Genomic DNA, 18,266 nt, shown 5'->3' on the forward strand with positions numbered 1-18,266 from the left:
GTTAAAAGTCAAAACAGAATGGCCTTGTAGGGTGCCACCACATAAACTAAACATGATATACTGCCAAACACATGTACCATTATTCAGCAAGGACCACATGAATGCATATGGCTCTCTGTTTTGTCTTCATAGTAACAAGAAGGTTTGTAAACAGATCTCACATATGAGGCAATCTAGTCACTTGAGAATCTAAAAATCTGCCTTTGTGAAGAAGCATTCTGCACTGTTGCCACACAATTGGACTCAGATACACAATTAAAAGTCCTCTACATTTGTGCTTTGGGACAAGTGCTGCTCAGTTTTATTCTTATCCATAGCAGTGGTGTTTTAACACGCCACCTCAGCCAGGATGTATATGCCTGCTATGCCAAATTGCCATTGGAAAATAATCTCAACACAATAGCCTATAAAACATTAAAAATTTGGATTGTTCTATCAACAAAAGTAATGACACCCTGACCGTACCATACCACTGGTGCCTTTGCAAAGCTGAAAACCACAGTAACCTTATATGTATTTACAGATGACAGTAGTAACTTTTTAGAACTCACATGGAAAAAACCCTCTCAGCCTAATCCACAACACTAACAATTTTTTTGAAAAAATTAGGCAAAGCAAAAAATTTATGAAGAAAGTTTCAAATAATTCATACCTCAATTTTCAGAAATATCTCCTGACTGGAAGGATAAGGAAAGATTTAACATCTAACTGTAAATAAATATAACCCCCAGGTTACAGTGCATCTATCTAAATATGTCCACATGCTGCAAACCTAACAGGCAGAGGCTCTCCTATCTTTAAAAACAGATGCACTTTTTTAGCATGTCTGCGTATCATTTTCACTATCAAAATACTAAGGATTCTGCACTGCGTCCTCATAACCTGAGGATCAAATTCCTCTGGTAGTCAGTGGCGATGCACAACAACAACAGAATTTAAAAACTGGGCCCACTGAATCTGTACCTTGTTAGACCAGTAGTTCTTTCAATTTAGTAATTACTGTAATTACTTGGTGTCCCCAGAATGATAATGACGACCGGAGCCCCCTTGTGCTGCACAGGAGCTGCAGAGACATGGAACAGAAGGTACCGTCTGCACGCACAGCTCCATGGAGCAGAGTAACACAGACCTATCGATTAATGGTCTGCTTTCACCACCCCGACCGCTTGATTTACTTCTTCCGTAATAATTCACAGAATAGACTTATGGGGGGGGGGAGGCAAGTAACACTCTTGACTAAGTAGGCATAAAAGGTTTTCTGTATTATTTAGTAACGTACAAAACTAGACAGGCTTTATATTAAAGTTGACTTCATTTTAAAATGGGAGAAGGGAAATTATTTAGCAAAATATTTCTGCTGAAACTCATTAGTATTTCTATTAATTTAAAAGGGTATTTAAGAATTATTGTAATTAAAAAACCTTTAATGTCTGAGTAGAAGTTTAATTTCTGCCATTGCCATATGAAGGAAAAAAAAGGCCACCTCAAAATACCGTTTGACCATCACTGCCAACTAATAAGAAAAACAGAGAACTCTTTTTCTGGGAAATTAAGCTCGGAGGACTTTTATCGCTGTCCTGGGGCGAGCCCCGGCCGCCTGCCCGCGGAGACAAGGCGAGCTCGCCGGCGGCCGGCCGAGACCCCGGGCCAGGCGGGCTGAGGCGGCGGGGCCTCCCGCAGGCTTCCCCCCCCCGCGGGTCGGAGCTCTTCAGGGCACCACCTGGAGCGGAGGCATCACCGCCCTCCCCTCCCCTCCCCTCCCCTCCAGGCCCCCTCTCACCGAGGGGAAGGGCGGTCGGGGCGGGCTGAGGAGGTGCGGGGCATCACCCGGGCTAAGCCGGGGCTTTCCCCTCCCCGCGCCGCTTCCCCCCAACGGCGGGGACACGCAGAGGCTGCCCGCGGCGTCCCCGCCCGCCGTCCCGCCTGCCTCCCGCCGCGCGGCGCGGTGCCGGCGTGAGGTATCCTGTGCGACAGGCGCGGACGTGCCGCTTACATAATCACCGCCGGCCGCACACGTACCCGCGTTACATAAGGGACCGTGCCCCCGGCAGCCCCCGCGCCGCCGGCCCCCGCCCGCCGCCGCCCCCGCGGCAGCCCCGCCGGAGGGCGGGGGGAGGCAGGCAGGGAGGGCCGGCCGCGGCGGCGGCGGCCCCGGCCGAGCCCCTCGTTAACCCCCTTCCTGTGGCGCTTACACGTCATGGAACATTCCCGGAACGGGCCAACGTCCCACCCACTTCAGGGAACAGTCACCGCGGCGCAGCGCACACACGCACTCCCACAGACGGACGCACCCCCGGCACGGCGGCGGGTCTCCCCGCACACACGCACGCCCCCTGTGCCCGCCGACCCCCCGGCGCCCCCCGCGGGGACGTGCCGGCAGCCGGAACCCGCCCCCTTCTTCCCGGCGCCCTGCCCGGCGCCGCCGCCGCCGCCGCGCCGGGTGGCCCCGGGCGCCCCCCACCCCGCCGGGTGGCCCCGCCGCAGGGCGCCGGAGGCCGCGGAGAGAGCCCCGTCGGGGCGGCCCCCCCGCGGGCGCCTCTCCCCGGCGGTGACCGTGCCCATTCCCCGCCACAGGAGGGGATTACGCAAGGCAGCCTGCTCCTCATCTGCATACACTTACAAGCTGGGTATTCCCCGCATTTCCTAACGGCGTGTCACCGACAAAGGCCTGTCCCCGGCCCCGGCCCCCTCCTGCGCCGGCTCAGCGGGGCGCCGGGCCGGGCCGGGCCGGGGGAAGGGCCGCCGGCCGCGGTGCCTCGGGGACGGTGCCGGCGACTGCCAGCGCCCAGAGCCGCCGCCACAGAGGTGACTTACCGGTCCGGCGGTTTTACAGCCCCGCCGGCTTTCCCCCGCGCCTCCCGCCGCCTGCCCTCCATTCACCCCTGCAGCCCCAGGGCCGGGGGGCGCCCGGCGGCGGCCGCGCCGCCAGCTGCTCGGGCGGCACTCGGAGCGCTGGCGTCAGACCCCCCGCTCGGCAAGCGCCCTCTCTGCCGCGGCCCGAAACCCAGCCCCGCGGCGCCCCGCACCCGAGCCCCGCCGCCGGAGTGCGCCCCGCCGCCGGCAGCCGCCCCCCGCCGGCGGCTCGGCGCGGCTGTCAGCTGGTGCCGGTGACAGGGGGCGAGCGGCGGGCAGGCGGCGGGCAGGGAGGAGGGGGCTGCCCGCAGCAGCCGCTGCTGCTCACCTGGAAAGTCACCGAGGAGGAGGGAGGGGAGCCCTGCCGGTGCCCTTGTTGCTGCTGCTGCTGCTGCTGCTGCTGCTGATCCCGCCGGGCGCTCTTGTTGCTCCTTTGCTAAGGGCTTGCCTGGAGTGAGGTGGCTCGCGGTGCTTCTTTATATATAAAGACAGACAGATATTCCAGCGGCCGAGGGGCGCCCGTTTCACGCACTGATCTTAAGGCAGGTCATTTCTCTCCCTCTTTTTGGAAGGGACCATCACCATCACCCTGACAGTGGCGGAGGGGCTGGTGTTGCACGGGGGAGAGGCGGAGGCCCGGGAGCCGCAGCCCGCCCTGGCCGAGGCGGGAGGGAGCGCTCTGCGCTGCGGGCGGATCTGCCGGGCTATTCCTGGCACCACTTCCCAGAACAGAAGTTACAGGGCGGCGAGCGCGGAGCGAGCGCGGGGAGCGCGCCGCCCGTGACGTCACCGGGTCCCCCCGCGCGCCGGCGGGGAGCGAGCGGGGCGCGACCGGCAGCGCCCGGCCGCGGGGTGATGGGCGCTGCCCGCCCCTGCGTGTGTGCGCGCGCGAGGCGGCGAGGGGAGAGGTGCGCCGTGCAGGCGGAGGGGAGGCGGGAGGCAGGCGGCAGGCGGCGGGAGGCAGGGCTTCGGAGGGCGAAGCCGCGGCCTCTCCCCGCCGGCGGAGACCGCCGCTCCCCCTCCCCCTCCCCGCCGAGGGAACTCCCAGGAGAGCCGGTCCCGACTTGCCGCGCACCAGCCGCGCGTCCTCCCGGCCTGAGAATTTCCTCCGAGGACGCGGGATCCTCCTGCCCCCTCCCCGCCCTCCGCTTCCTTTTTTTCCTCCCCCGGCCCCTCCGCCCCCCCGCTCTTGCCCGGGCAGGAGGTCGTTATCTGTCAGGGAGAACAATACAACGCCAGGACTCCCCGTGCCGGCCGCCGTCCCCGGCTTCGCGACCTGCCTGCCGGCAGCGCCCGCCCGGCCCCGGCAGGCGCCTCCGAAACCGGGCACGGCTCTGCCCGCTGGGCGTGCGGGCGGGCGGCCGCCCCGACCCTCGCTCGCCACCTCGTACCCAGCCCTTTAAAAGGGGCCGCACAGCACACCGGCACGGCGGAGCTCGCCGCCGCCCCGTGGGGCAGGGAGCCCGCCAGCGGCAGGCACAGCCGAGGGCGCTCCAGCCGCCCCGGGCTCTGCCGCAGAGGCACGCATTTATTTCAACAGCCTCTCGCCGCCAGCGCCGCGGCGAAGCGCCTAACCCGAGAGCGGCCCGTGCCACCGGGAGGTCGGACGGACAGTGCCGGCGGTGACCGAGGGCCAGGGACCCCGCCGGCGGTGACCGAGCGCCAGGGACCCCGCCGGCGCCGCCGCCACCTCACGCCGGCTAACGGCTGCCCGGGGCTCGTGCCCCCACCTCCCCCCGCCGCGGCGCACGGGGCCGCCCGCAGCCAATGAGCGCCCGCAACGTCGGGCGGCGGGGCGGGGCCGGGCCAAGCCGGGCCGGGGCCGGTGGCGGGGCCGGTCCCGCAGCAGCCACCACCCCCGCTGGCCGCGGAGCCGGCCCGCCCCCGGGGCAGAGGCGCGGCAGGGGGAATTCCCTCTCGGCGGGGCGAGGCGAGGCGAGGCGGTGCTAGCGCTTCCCGGGAGTACCCCAGCGCTCTCCCGCGGCTGCGAACCCACCGCCGGCTGTCGGAGCCGTCGCTGCACCGGGGGCCGGCCCAGGTCCCGCACCTACGCCCGCCCTGGGTCCTGCTGCTAGCAGCGGCTTTGGGTTAGCTAAACCCGAGCGAGGTTATGCGGGACAGCATTTGTCTTCCTTAGATTTCCCGTGGCTGCTCGGAGGGCGAAGTTCACCCGGCTGGTTCCCTCGCCCGGCCCCTCCGGCAGCGCGGGGCTCCCTGCTCCGGCTTCCCCCGGTCTGGCTTCGCTGTGGCACAGGGGCGCGCCGGGCTCTTGAAGGCAGGTCTTCGTTTAATTTTCAGAGCAAAACACTTTTCTTTTGGGGACGCCATTCAACCGCATTTGAAGGCTACCGTCAGTTGATTGGAAGGGATGCCGAGTCGCAGCTCTGTTGTCACCGTGACATCAGAAGTCATACTAGCACCTGAGATTATTACCTTGATTCACATCAGGAAAAAAATCTCAGCCTCATGGACGAAAAGGAAAGGGCGTACACACAAATCCTGAAATGGATTGCCGATGCCAGGGCAAACAAATACATTTTTTCATCATTTTAGTAGTTAAGAATTCTAAGTCAATCCTGCAGGTTTTAGGGACTAATAACGATTCAGTGCTTGGGGTTACAGAATCTGTTAAAATAAGTATCCTGTCATCCTAAGATGGCCTTGGCCCCTGTAGACTTTGGTGGCCCCTGAGTCAGGTTCACCGGGCTTCATCGTGCTCGATCCAGGAGGTGCAGGAGAGTCTCTGGGTTTCTCGGGACTCACCTCGAGTGATACGGGCACGAGCATCTCACGTGATCATAATTTTACAGTAACGGGTGACTTCTGTCACATAAAAGGCTTGCTCCTGCCGGCATGTTCAATACTAAGAGGACTGAACCACAGCTAACGAAGAGTTGCTTGCTCCTTGTCAAGTCTGTGAGCATCTGTCCGTGTTTTCCTGGTTTTCAGTAAGTGATAATGTCATGCCTGACACTGGCTGTTGTTTGACTGGAATTATTCTGTCTGAGTAAACGTATTGACCTTGGGCTTGTGATCTTTATTTGATGTTGTGTCAGAATAAGTCAATGGGAGATGTCAGTGCTTAGGATTTGTTTTAAATCGAGGTTTTCCCATCCTACCGCTTTCCACAGCAACTGCGTTTACCTCAGCCCCCAGATGATGGCTGCCAGTATCTTCCCCTCTGGGAAGCTGCAGACTCCAGACCAGCACATTTGACTTCTTGCTGTATGCCCAGCATTGTCTGCTTCTCTTCTGCCTCTCACAAGACTTCAGAAGTTCATTTTTATTGCCACAGAGACACAAGCTACTGCAACAAGGTTCAATGTTCAAAATCATTTTAAATAGTGTTTATCGACAATTATTCTCAAAGCAAAGTAAAACTGTTCTCTCCATAATGCTTTTCAAAACAAGGGTCTTTTTCCAGTTATGTTGGTTATCTCAACAAGTTTTACTTTGTGTCCTTTCCCACATTCTCTTTCTCTTAGTATTGCAGCATCTGAGCCGCAGACAATTCCTTCGCTGTGGCTCGACAAGGTACGTGCTGGAGCTACACCTCTTGAGCACTTTAGCGGTCCCAGGGAAGAGACTGAAGCTACACATGTGCTCAGAGACCTGGGCTGTCGTACACCACTCGTTTGGCTCAAGCCCCGGAGCAGGTTTTGACAGGCTGCGCAACTACAAGAGTCCCCAGCTTGGAGGAGACCCCCACCAGCCAAAGAGGCAGGGAGGTCCTTGCGTGGTTCCTTCAGCCCACTCCCCCTTTGTGCAACACTGTAGGGGAATGAGTGTCACGGAGTACGAACTGACCTTCGTCCCCCACCGATGCCCCTTTCCCCTCCGACGGGGAGCAGGAGGCAGGAGCGCTGTCCCGCAGAGGGACCGCAGCTGGGAAGCCCGGGTAGTTCTCCTCACAAACTCCTGCCAGTAACTCCACAGAGAGGCAGCAGACAGGTGAATCACTTTCTCTCGCCTACTTGTGACAACAACATAACTTAATAATGACATCCTTGCATCATACCGTCCTATCATTTCCCTCTAGAGTTTTTTTTTACACCCAGCATTTAAAAAAACTATCACTCTAACTAAACTGAGAAAGGAACTAAGGGAGCTTTCAGGTGTGAGATTTACAGCTGTTACTTAAGTACAGATTTTGCAGATTCATCAGAAGTCAGTCTTGCTGCTTGGAAAGCACCTTGGCCATCACAGCTGCTGCTACTAGCAAGCGCAATACCGAATGATAATATTCAGCAATCATGTTCACAGTTTATTAAACACTATAAATTATTCTGAAAACTTGGTTTGATCTCAGATCATACAGAATCCATTGGTTTTGTAAACTGTGCTGCTCCCAAAGTAGATAATAGAAAGCATTACATAATTTTTCTATAATAGTACAGTTGAGTTGAAATGTTAAATAAGCATTCCTAAAATAGATAACAATTTTAAAGCAATTCATCCTTTCTCACTTTGGGAAAAATTACATGGTCCCTAAGCCTGTACCCACAAGCTCTTACCTATTTCTTCACGAAGCTGTTACAGATACAGCTGCACCAAAAGAGACAATTCCTTTATATAAAGGGGTTGCTACTATCTATTGATTTCACTGTGAGTAGTGTAAAGCAAAATGGACCAAATGTATCCAATTTTCTGAAAGTCTAGAGGGCAGGAGCGCAAATTAAAATTAGCATTGGTGGTGTTATTTCACTGTTTAGCATCCTCTTTCTTAAGGTTTGATCAAGTGAGAAAATCTATGGGAATCTGTCTGGGAATGGCCTTCCTCATAAATAAACAAATACTAATAGTTTCCTATCAATGCTGTTTAAAACACATCGTGCTTATTTGTGTAGGAGCTTCCTTCCCTTTTCCTTCACTCCTTCTTCCGACTGCCTGGACTGCTATGTCTCTTGCTGTCCTTGCCCCTTCCACCCCCACCACTGCCTTTTCTCACTCCCTAGTTATGCTCAGTGCTCCTTACGCTTGCCAGTAAAATTGCTGGCTTTCCAATGCTGGAAGGGGGGTATAGTCCCTCTTCTGTATGGAGAAAAGACTCTTTGGAGGATCCAATCTTTCTCCCCTCATGACAGAGAGAAGGGCCCTGAGCTGGATGCTGGGACAATGGACGGCCGGTGAGGGTGAGGGTCCCTGCCACTGGCCCCTCCTCAGGGGCTCCTGGAGAGCCTGAGGGGGCACCCCCAGGGGTTTTGGGGCTGGGAAGGAGGGTGAGAAGGGAGACTGAGCTAGATAGGAAGACTTGGTGAGAGTCCTGAAAGGACTGCATTTGTCTTCTGCTTTACTTTGGGTGCCGAACGCATCACAAAATCAGCTTGTAGAGCAGTATTAATTTGGATAACTGGGGGGATTTTTATTTTGAGAGATACCTGCCTTCTACTGACCATCTGAAGCTCTTCTTCTCAGAGATAAGTAGCAGCTATGAGTTGCACATATCATTCATTTAATGCCATAAAACGTATTTCCAGCCACAGCATTCCACTTTCCCATTTGTACGCATTGCTTTCATTTTGCTCAAGTGCCATCTTATCTTAAGAGAAAAGAGAAAAAGACATTGCCGGTTCACCCTCCCAACACCTCTTCCTCTGCGTTCCTTGAATCCGGGCTGCTGTATCTTGTTTGTCTGCTCTCCTACGTAAACAAGGGTAATCTTTCTTCATAGGGGAGTGTGCCTGTGACTCCTCCACAGAACACAAAGAAGTTACAGTGAAGCACTTCTGTATCCACAACAGCTTCAAGCTCATACGGTATCAAATGGTGCAAAGGAGCAAGCAGCCAAGGTGGTTAGCTTGAACAAGCCTGTGTGTAAATAACTCTGGCAGAGGGCCCAAAGGAAGGGGAGTGCTATTTGCCTGGTAATGAACAAATAGCTCTATTTCCTGAAGGAAAAATATTTTTCTGCTATATTGAGCTTTCCCTCAAAAAAAAAGAAGCGATTTTCTCCACATAAAGTATTTCCAGATGCAGAACTAACATGCTGTGTGTATCAACAGCTTGATAATAACATGTCACCGCTTGACCTTGGAAAGGGGGAAAAAATGAAAAAGGCAGAATTTTCTGAAATTATGCCCTTTCATGGGAACATTTTTTAAAGCCCATGAATTCTGGGAAAAGATTTTTAAATAAAATTTGATTATTTTTACTCATTTCCATTTTTTCACAGCTAATTAGCAAGCTGAATAGGAAAATCTACAATGCTGACCAGAAACTCAGCCAAGTGATTCTGTGCACTTCTCCTGTGAGATAAAAGAGCCCTTTAAGTGCTATAGCCAGATTCTCTCTGATCACCCTTTTTAATATCACAACCCAATTATGTTTTGAAAGACCCTTACTTTTAGGCATTTTAAGAAAATATTTTGCCTTGCTAACAAGCGGGCCATGTTATCAGGCACTGGTTATTTCTCTTTAAATACAAAGTAATAGCTCCTATGTATTTTGTATACTATACTCGGTTCTCTCCCCCTCCTTGCCCCACTTTTTCTAGGAAGAGCTGAAGTAAGAGCCTGCCAAAGACACGGCGTGATTTAGCAACTTCTGAGTTATATATAACCTGAACAATTAAGTGACTTAATTTTCTAAAAGCTTACCTCTTTATATTCCCATTAGACCTGATAGCCTTTCATTTAGCATTCTTCTCAAATAGGCAACTTACAATTTTGCATTGTCTTCCAATTCAGAGAAACCTCAAGTGCATTATGTGTAGAGAATTTCATGTACGGGCTGGAGGGAGACAGAGGGGCAGACCACTCCTAGTAATGACAACTTGAAAAGAGAGTTGGGAGAATATCTTGGCATCTCAGAATGGCAGAGGGCACTTTGGATAAGAAAAATGACATTAACTAAGTTGCAGCTACCTAGAATTTGGCCATATTATCCCATCTCCTTTACTCTCCTGGCACATGCCATGGGAACCTTCCCAACCACATTGGTTGCCCTCCTGGTTTTGCATCTCTGGAATCTGCCCACAGGCCAGTGCCCCGAGCATCCTGCAAATACCTTCCTTCACAACTGATCCACAGGGAAGTGTGCCACCTACTGAAGGACCTCAGCCACTTTCTATAGGTCTTGGACCTTCTTAAGTTCTTTCTCATTCCTGAACTTTCCAGGCCTTCACACTACTGATTTGAATAAGGAATTAGTCTTCGGTTTATGGAAGTTTGTAAACTCAGCAATTGAAAGGTCATGAAGATGGACATGAGCAAATGCAATCCAGGCTTGTTGCGTCTAATTCATGTGTAAGCAGTGTAATTTGAGATAAAAATAAATCCTCTGTCTGAAAACATGTATGTGTTACCCCTACATTGCAACTTTTGCCAAAAGTGGGATAGATATCAAGAATTATGTCTATAACTGTAAGAAAAGATTAGATTTGGGGATAAGCAGTACAACACATGGATGTGTTGGCAATACTGACATACACAATATTTGCACTTTAGGTATTAGGTAGGCTTTTTTAACAAATGAGTGAACAACTTCCTTTACTGCCAGATAGTAGTTACCTTTGACAGGGCACTTTCTTCAGTTAATCATTTGGTTGAACAAGCTCAAAGGAAACTTTACACAGTTGTTGTCATAACTTGTTTGACACACCTAGAGGCTGTCCTTTGGTTACCTGTGTCTCATGCCACTGAGTTATTCATGCATAGTAATGCACCATTTTTGCTATCAAAAAAGTTGAAACAGATGTCAATGTTGTTTCAACTGTTGTAATAGTGGATCATAAATAAATATTTTAACAAGACCAACTGCTTTTATTAAAATCTGTGGAACTGGGTAACTGAAAAACTTTCAGTTTTGAGGCTCATCAGAGCCTTTCACTTTGGAGTCGGTGATTTACATTCTGCTCATGTACATTACAGTAGATAATCAAAAGACCTAAAATTCTGATTCACTGGAATTAACAGATAATATATATCTTTAAAGCTCATTACACTTCTGTAATGGACTTATTTGTCCTAAGAAATACTGTTCTCAAAAATTCTCATGAAGAATTTCATCAAAACTTCAGCCGGAAAGTAAAGAAACAAAATGTTTTAGAATAAGCATCTTAATGTATTTACAGTTTGAAAATGCGTATAATAGAAGTTTGAAGTGTTTCTACCAGTTTTGTCACAGTCTTAACCAACCTGTCATACAGTACATCAAAATCTCTGTAATACCTGAAACTGTACCATTCAAGGTTCCACATATGCAGGAGACAGAAGGGAAATAAAATTCATTGTCAGCAAGCACAAAACAGGGAGAGATCTAACTCTAAACTCGCCATCACAGTCACAGGGTCTATACTAGCTATCACCGAGCAAAAAAAGGCCTGGAAGTCATTGTGGGCAGTTCTGCAAAACTATCAGCTCAGTGTTCAGCTCTGGCCAAGACAACAGAGCAATTATTGGAAGCTCTTCAGAAACGAAAGGGATGAAAAGGCTATAGAGCCATACAAATCTAGGGTGGCACATACCAAATGCACTTCTGGTCCCACTGTGCTCCCAGTGGGACTGCTCCGCTGGCTAAATCCTCGGGCAGGCAGGGCACGAGCCAGCGGTGGCTGTGGCGGTGGCTGTGGCAGTGGCGGTGGCTGTGGCAGTGGCTGTGGCAGTGGCAGCCCTGTGGGAGCCCGTTGTTCTTCCTAGCTGCAAACCGCTCCTCCAGCTCCCTGCCATGCAGCTCCCGAGGCACGCGTGCCAGCCGCCGGGGCTCTCAGGCGCAGGAGGGGTTTTGTGGATTATGAAAGGTGGCCATCCCTTTGGTAGTATCTATTAAATCGTTAATCGTGAGGAGAGGGTGAGCCAGAAGTGAACGTTCACTGATATTCTCAAAATCTAAAAACACACAAGGTGCCCTCCCTCCTTCCCTTCCTCCCTCCAAGAAAACTACCGGATAGCAGATTTAAAACAAGTAAAAAGAACCACTTCTTGACACAGCACACGGTTAAAGCATGGACCTGGGGCAGAAGAATGCAGTGGGATACCACAGTACGAATGTCTTCAAAACAAGATTCCCCTCATGAGCTGTGAGATAGTCCATTATCGGCTATTAAAGCAACAGCCCATACGCACACAGATGCTCAGGGGCTCGGTCCCTAAAGCACTTGCTGACTGGCAGAAGAGGGTGTATCATAGAAAAGATATAGGAGACAAAAAGAGGAAATTCTTTCCCTAAGCGATGTAACCGGCCACACTTCAAGGACAATAAATTACATGGAGCTTTCATCCGGCTGCAGTAGTGGCAGCTCTTACCTTCCTACCAATTTATGGGGGTTTTTTCAGTTTTTTTCGCAATTAGCCTCTCTTTCTGCAAATGTGTGACTACTTTTGTGCTTTTTCATGATTTTCAGTTTCAAAGATTACATGCAGAAGCATTCAATTAAAATTTCAGTTCATCCTTGCACTGTTTTTCTTCTTCATAATGAAAGAGACATTGCAGAGCATGTTATATTTTCTGCTTTGAAAACAGAAATGCATTAAAAGATCTCCAGCAGGATACTGATTTGTCATGATGTAACCAATTCTAATAGTTAAAAGATCAATATAAACTCTATTTTCTGAATACCACAAGTTTATAAATCTGAAATACCCAGACAGCAAACTTCGTATTAACTGATTTTTGGAACTTTTAATATTTTTGAGCCATTGTCAGCCCAATTAGGTGTTCAGCATATGTTTTGCATTTCAGAATCCATATACCATTAATCTGTAATAAAGAGATGTGAAAGGGATGTGAGTCATTAGTCATATTCAGGAAACATGTTTCTGAAAAATTAATACATGACCAGTTGCCAGTAAGTAGCAATCTGCTACATATACGAACAAAGTATGTTATAAAGCTACATATTTTAATGATAGTCTTTAAATGTTAAAATTGTAAACTGTAATGGAAACAACATTTCTCTAATGGAATATTTAATATCACTTAAGACCCACTAAGGACTGCACAATAATTCTTACATCAATGGGAGCTGGGTAAAATTGCATAGAGTCAGTACGGTACTGTAAAGTCTGAAGTCAAGCTGGTATGTAAAGGTATACTTACTGTTAAGTGCAGGAATAAACCTAGTGATTTCAGTGATGTCCTCTTGGGCTTCAAGTTAAACAAATGCTTAAGTGTCCTAGACTTTACAGTCCTGTGCCCTCCATCATTTCTCATAGACAGTGACATTTCTTACACACCTCTAGGAGGAGAAGTACGATTTGGCCCAAATCAGTACACTAATACCAACACTTCCCCATCTCCAGTGACTATTAGTATGCAGGAACATGGTTTTCTTACTTTTTGAGAATTATTGTTTTTTTCACGTGGGTGAACACTACTGAATTCAAACAGGTTGCATTCATTGGATGCTGTTCGTTAATTTTAGTTGTGGTCTCAGTGTGATTATGAGGAATCACTGGAGATGGGAGAAGAAAAAAAAAAGGAGTTAGGTGATTGGTTTTTGGTCAATAAGGACATTGTCAGACTCTTTAAAACGCATTTTTACCCTAAAGCTAAGAATTGTAATTGCCAGTGTAAAAAGAATATTTTAAGGAACTAGCAAGAAGCCTGTTCAGCTGGGGAAAGTCAGTTGGTGGATATCAACATGTGTAAGTAGAGATTCATTCCTGGGCTTACAGCATGACCATACGTGTTCCTGGCTCAAGGTCCCTGGACTGTAGAAATAACTAAAAGAGCAAATCAAAGTCTGTGGCATCTTCATTTAAACTGTAATTATATTTCAACTATCCAGAAATTTCTGAAACAACAGAAAAGTTGGCAGCAGATAACCCTGTGTGCTGTGAGCAATGGGCATGGAAGCCTCACTCACAGCCATATAATAAATTAAAGGCCACCTTTTTGTCTTACTTTCTCTGCCCTAGGTAGGTGTAAAGGTCTGTTAAATAGTTTAGGCAAAATGCTTTTCTTTCAAGAAATGAAAATTGCATCTTTGGTTTCAGAGCAAGAAAACCGGCTAAAGACAGTTCATGACTGTAGGAAACAGATGTTCCTGAAGTGTAAATTAACATGGATTTTGGTCAAAAGAATAAAATGTAAAAAATATTCTAGCAGCCAGATATAGTAAGAAAGGGGGGGGACCGGGGGGGGGGGGGGGGCAGAAATCGCTGAATCCATGAGGTCAGATATAGCTTCAGACAAACTAAAGGAAGTAAGAGTAGAACAGTCTATTAGAGGAGATAATACACAGTTCAAAATAGGTGGCTGTGTTGACAGTAAACCAGCCTGACAGATTTGCTAGTCCTCGTCAGTGCTAGTCCTCCAGTATCATCCCAACAGGACTTGAGAGACTGCATAGGCATTACCCATTTAGTTGAACATAACAAGTTATTGCCTGCATACTCTGTGCCATTCAAGCTACCATAACTGAAGAATAACACTTGTGGAAAGGCTAACAAACATTTAAGTCCTGAGAAAACAGAAAATTTCAAGTTTGGATTCGGTGAAGTGCTATTAGTGCAATCGAGAATAAAACCTTCTGATTAAAGAAATAGTTGGGCCAACAAATCAGGTAGCTGGTGACCTAAACTTGTCTACAGTTTGGCATCTTTAATTACGCTGTCTCAGACTGACTAGCTGACGTACAATGCAGTACTTACAAGCTTTTTATTTCCCTTATCTGCCTCTCCAAGGCCACAGGAGACAGTGCAGCAGTTAGAAATGGTGCAGAAGTAGATTTTCCCTCCATACCATAACTTCTGATGCCAGAACAGGCTGGTATGGAAATCTGAATCCAAATTCATTTAAAGATATTTGGACTTTTTAATTTGGTTCTTGTTACTTTTCAACCAGACTTGTACAACGCAGAAGACAACAAAGCTATAGCGATGCTAGTCAATGAACCAGGCTAGGGCCCATTCTCTGTCCCTGAGGACTTGCATCTTTAATGCACTGCATCTTTAATGCCTTCCCAAAATAGAGTGGCATCACACACAGTACCTGGCAGGAACAGCCCTGAGCCCATGCTATTCCCCAGGCCGTGCTCAGGTGTATCTGGCAGACTGCTGTTTGGCACAAGCAAAACCCTGCCAGGAAACATGTTCGCTGCTGAACAACATATGTGATTGCATGCAGAGGGCTAAAACCATGCCCTGGCCTTGCGTTACACGTTAAGACAGAAGTAGCCTAAGAGAATGAAAAGATACGCAATCGCAAAGTCGGGGGATCGCTGGCAACATGCAAAGAGGGAAATGAAGTGCATATTGGCAGGGAGTGAAAAAATAATATTGTGCTGGGTGGGAAGAGAAGAAATACTGAGAAGGAAATCATCTCAATTCAGGAAGCACTTAATAATGTGTTTTAAGTTAAAGCATATGCTTCAATATTTTCTTACCGATAGTCTGTGTGCCTCAAGTTAGGCATATATTCGAGCAGCTTGCTGAGCTGGGGCTCTGCAGTGAAGTCTCACAAGCTGCTTAAAGTGATATAAATCCATGGTGTCACTGAGAGAGATGAACTTCCCTTTCCCAATGTCCCTAGCCCTGTTGTTCCACCGCCTCTCCTCCTCTGGCATTAGTACTTGTGCGAGCTGCACTGTCAGCGGCACCAGCAATGCGCTTGCAATGGGGGCTGGAGGACGTGAGCAGGAGAGGCGAGGGCAAAACTGGCTTTTTCAGCATCTGCAACGGAACTGGGCACAAGCTGACGACACTTGTCAAACCGCACTCTGTGTGTCCTCATCCACTCCGCTCCTTCTCCTTTAGCAAAGCTAAACAGAGATTTCAAACTTATCTTGCATGGGCCGCCTGAGCCTTCACAACCTTTTCCTGAAGTAGTTAAATACGCACCAGCTCTCTGTGCAGACATGGTGTAAGAAACAGACCCATCTACGTGACTGGAAATAAATAAAAAAATATTAATTTGCATTTTCAGAACAAACATTTCTAAAAATTGTGGATTTTTTTTTCCTGAAGAAGTGCCTGACAGATGGTTTGAGTGAGGAGTGGTGAGGCACTCAAACAGTACCAATTTCCTAGTGTTCTGTCAGCTATTTACATTTTCTATTGCACACATTAAACATTGAGAGCACTTCTCCTTCATAAACTTCAGCTTTACCTTTTAACGTATAAGAAAAAAACCTTTCAGATGTCCCATATTGATACCACTGTAATGATACTGCTTGAATTATTGGTCTCCATCATTCAATGTACAGTGCGTATATAGACTAGTTCATTACTCAGGAAGAGACAATAAAATAGCACCAGCCATTTAAAACCTATTAATCTGGATAGCACCATTAGCATAAGGAATACTTTATTATTACCAAATTAAATCCATTATTATAAGTATCCTGAGTATCCAATCAGGGTAGTAATAAACCGACTAAAGCTATCTGCATGAATGGCTGTACCGCTTGATGGAATACATTTTGTATTGGTATACATTAATCTGACTTTTAGCGTGCTGTACCGTTATTTATAACTCTGATAAACTGACTTTTATAACATGTAAAACAACTAAACATTTTATGAAAGAATAGTTAGAATGTTTTCATAGGTTCTGTGATAGATATTTTTTTTCTCTTTAGTGAGAGAAATTTTTTTCTCTTTAGTGAGAGAAATTAGATATTTAGAGATATCTAAATATCTTTAGATAGATATTTTCTAACATATCAGTTCCATCAGTCAGATAATCCTTGATCACTGTGAAACTTAAGTACATATTGGCTTCAGATTTTACAGGATTTAGGTTAAAGAAAACAGAAATGAAGACCAAACATAAAATATTTGAAAAATAGGATGCTAAGTGGATGCTAAATGGGTGTTCCAGATGACAAGACCATCGTGTTGTCATTGTTCCCATGGAGTCAGGGCCCTGCCAGTGCTGACTGAACATGGGTGTGCTGGTCTGTTGGGACACACTGAGATTCAGACTGCTCCTCAAAAAAGACTTAAGATATTTAGAAGGGACGGAATGAAGTCATAGATTTACTAAGGAGAATTTTAAGAAGAAAGGTAGGTTTTTTAACTATTTAACAGAAAAGTGTATTTTTATCTTTCTAAGGACACAGGTAGGGTTTTTTATACATTAATTGACTATTTTAAAGCCTACTATTTCCTGTAAGTGCTACATATGCCAAGTATTGTATATATGTCTATGTAATGCATGCTAAACTGTAGTATACAGCTAAAAGCCAACTCCAGGCTCCCCTGAAGATTTTGCTGGTGGAGGCTGTCTCTTTATTGTGGCTACTCTTGCTGTAGTGTGCAACTGCTTCTAAAAACATTATTCTCCCAAACCTTCTGTATAAGCAAGAAAAAAGGCCTTTTCTACAGATGGGAAGCTGAAGCTAAAAGATTGTGACTTCACTTTGTGCTGGCACGCAAGAAAATCAGGAGGAGCAGACCGCCTTGGTGCTTTCTGTGACCTTTCTTATAGAGTGGATCCAATTTCCTCCTTTTTGGTGCATTTCCACCACACATGGATGGGGTTTGTATATGGAATGGCAAGTAGAATCAAGAATTTGATTCGATTTATCAGAAGTCAGGTGTCAAAAAATTGCTGTCATTGTCAGCAATTGCCTCCCATATATATATATAATTCTTTCCCAGTGTCTTCCTAGGGCAGTACAACTAGGCTTTCACAGGGACAAAGATGGCAGAAGTTGCTTGATACCCAGAGAGGGGAGATTTCTATCACTGCCCTGGACTTTCCTCATGCGATTGGAGAAGAACGTGGTAGGATCAACACCAAATTTAACTGGCCCCCAGTCTCAGTCTGATATCTTACTCCATAGGTGGGATTACAGGCAAGGAACCACAGCAAATACCCAAGGCCCCAGGACACCAGGAGTCCACTGGAATAAACTAAGTTGCAGCACCGATGGGCTGGCATGGGAAGGAAAGGACTGTGCCGCTTTCATTTGCCAGCTGCTCCCATTTTTCTGGTATCAGCCACATCTTGGTACTCAGTGCAAGTTTTTTCTTAAGGCTGTTGTAATTTCCCCCTGAAATAAGAGGATATATGACTGGGTCCTTTCCGATAAACTGACAGGGTAATAATTTATATACACAAATCAGCTTAGTTGACAGTAAAGATACATGGGATGTGTTGTTTGAAGGACATGAATAGTTGTTGCTGTTGTTCAGCCTGAAATAACTTTGCTTTCCTGAATGCAATATGAAAACCTGCCAAGAAAAGTAGACTATTACAGCTGAACGTAGCTCAGTGTTATAAGACTGACAATAAGATATGCCCAGTACTTTAAGCTGGCCTCTTACCGCTTTTTCCAAGGTTCAGCCGTAACAATCATTCTGAAAGTCAGATTGTTTTGTGTAATTTTCCTATGTATGTAGCATGACTCAGTTGCTTAAAAGTCTTTGAAATTCAAGAAGGAAAGAATCTAATGGCACCAGAAGCAAAATCTACTGGATTTTAAATCTCAGGGCATCTCTCAGACTCACTTTTTTCCCCTCATGCGT

At 47.9% G+C, this 18,266-nt stretch overlaps 1 protein-coding gene and 1 long non-coding RNA gene across 9 annotated transcripts in view; one reads left to right on the top strand and one right to left on the bottom strand.

Moving 5' to 3' along the window:
- The window catches only part of HIVEP2 (HIVEP zinc finger 2), a 144,629-nt gene extending 140,836 nt beyond the window's left edge, over positions 1-3,793 (bottom strand). For 5 of the 7 annotated variants that reach the window (XM_072855990.1, XM_072855992.1, XM_072855988.1 and 2 more), the window contains exon 1: positions 3,182-3,793. The gene's annotated coding sequence lies outside the window, so the exon portion shown is untranslated. Of the gene's footprint in view, positions 1-2,814; positions 2,846-3,181 lie in introns of those variants that run through there. The other 2 variants (XM_072855994.1, XM_072855995.1) reach the window with 2 other exon arrangements.
- Positions 2,460-10,510, top strand: LOC140649182 (uncharacterized). 2 transcript variants are annotated; one of them, XR_012041514.1, is made up of 4 exons: positions 2,460-2,805; positions 5,152-5,801; positions 5,985-6,170; positions 6,339-10,510. It is a non-coding gene; the product is annotated as an uncharacterized lncRNA (long non-coding RNA). The 2 variants fall into 2 exon arrangements; XR_012041513.1 differs by lacking the exon at positions 2,460-2,805 and adding an exon at positions 3,285-3,395.
- The last annotated feature ends 7,756 nt before the right edge of the window (positions 10,511-18,266 follow it).

The sequence above is a fragment of the Ciconia boyciana genome, chromosome 3, assembly GCF_034638445.1.
Source record: "Ciconia boyciana chromosome 3, ASM3463844v1, whole genome shotgun sequence".
Classification (NCBI taxonomy): Eukaryota; Metazoa; Chordata; class Aves; order Ciconiiformes; family Ciconiidae; genus Ciconia; species Ciconia boyciana.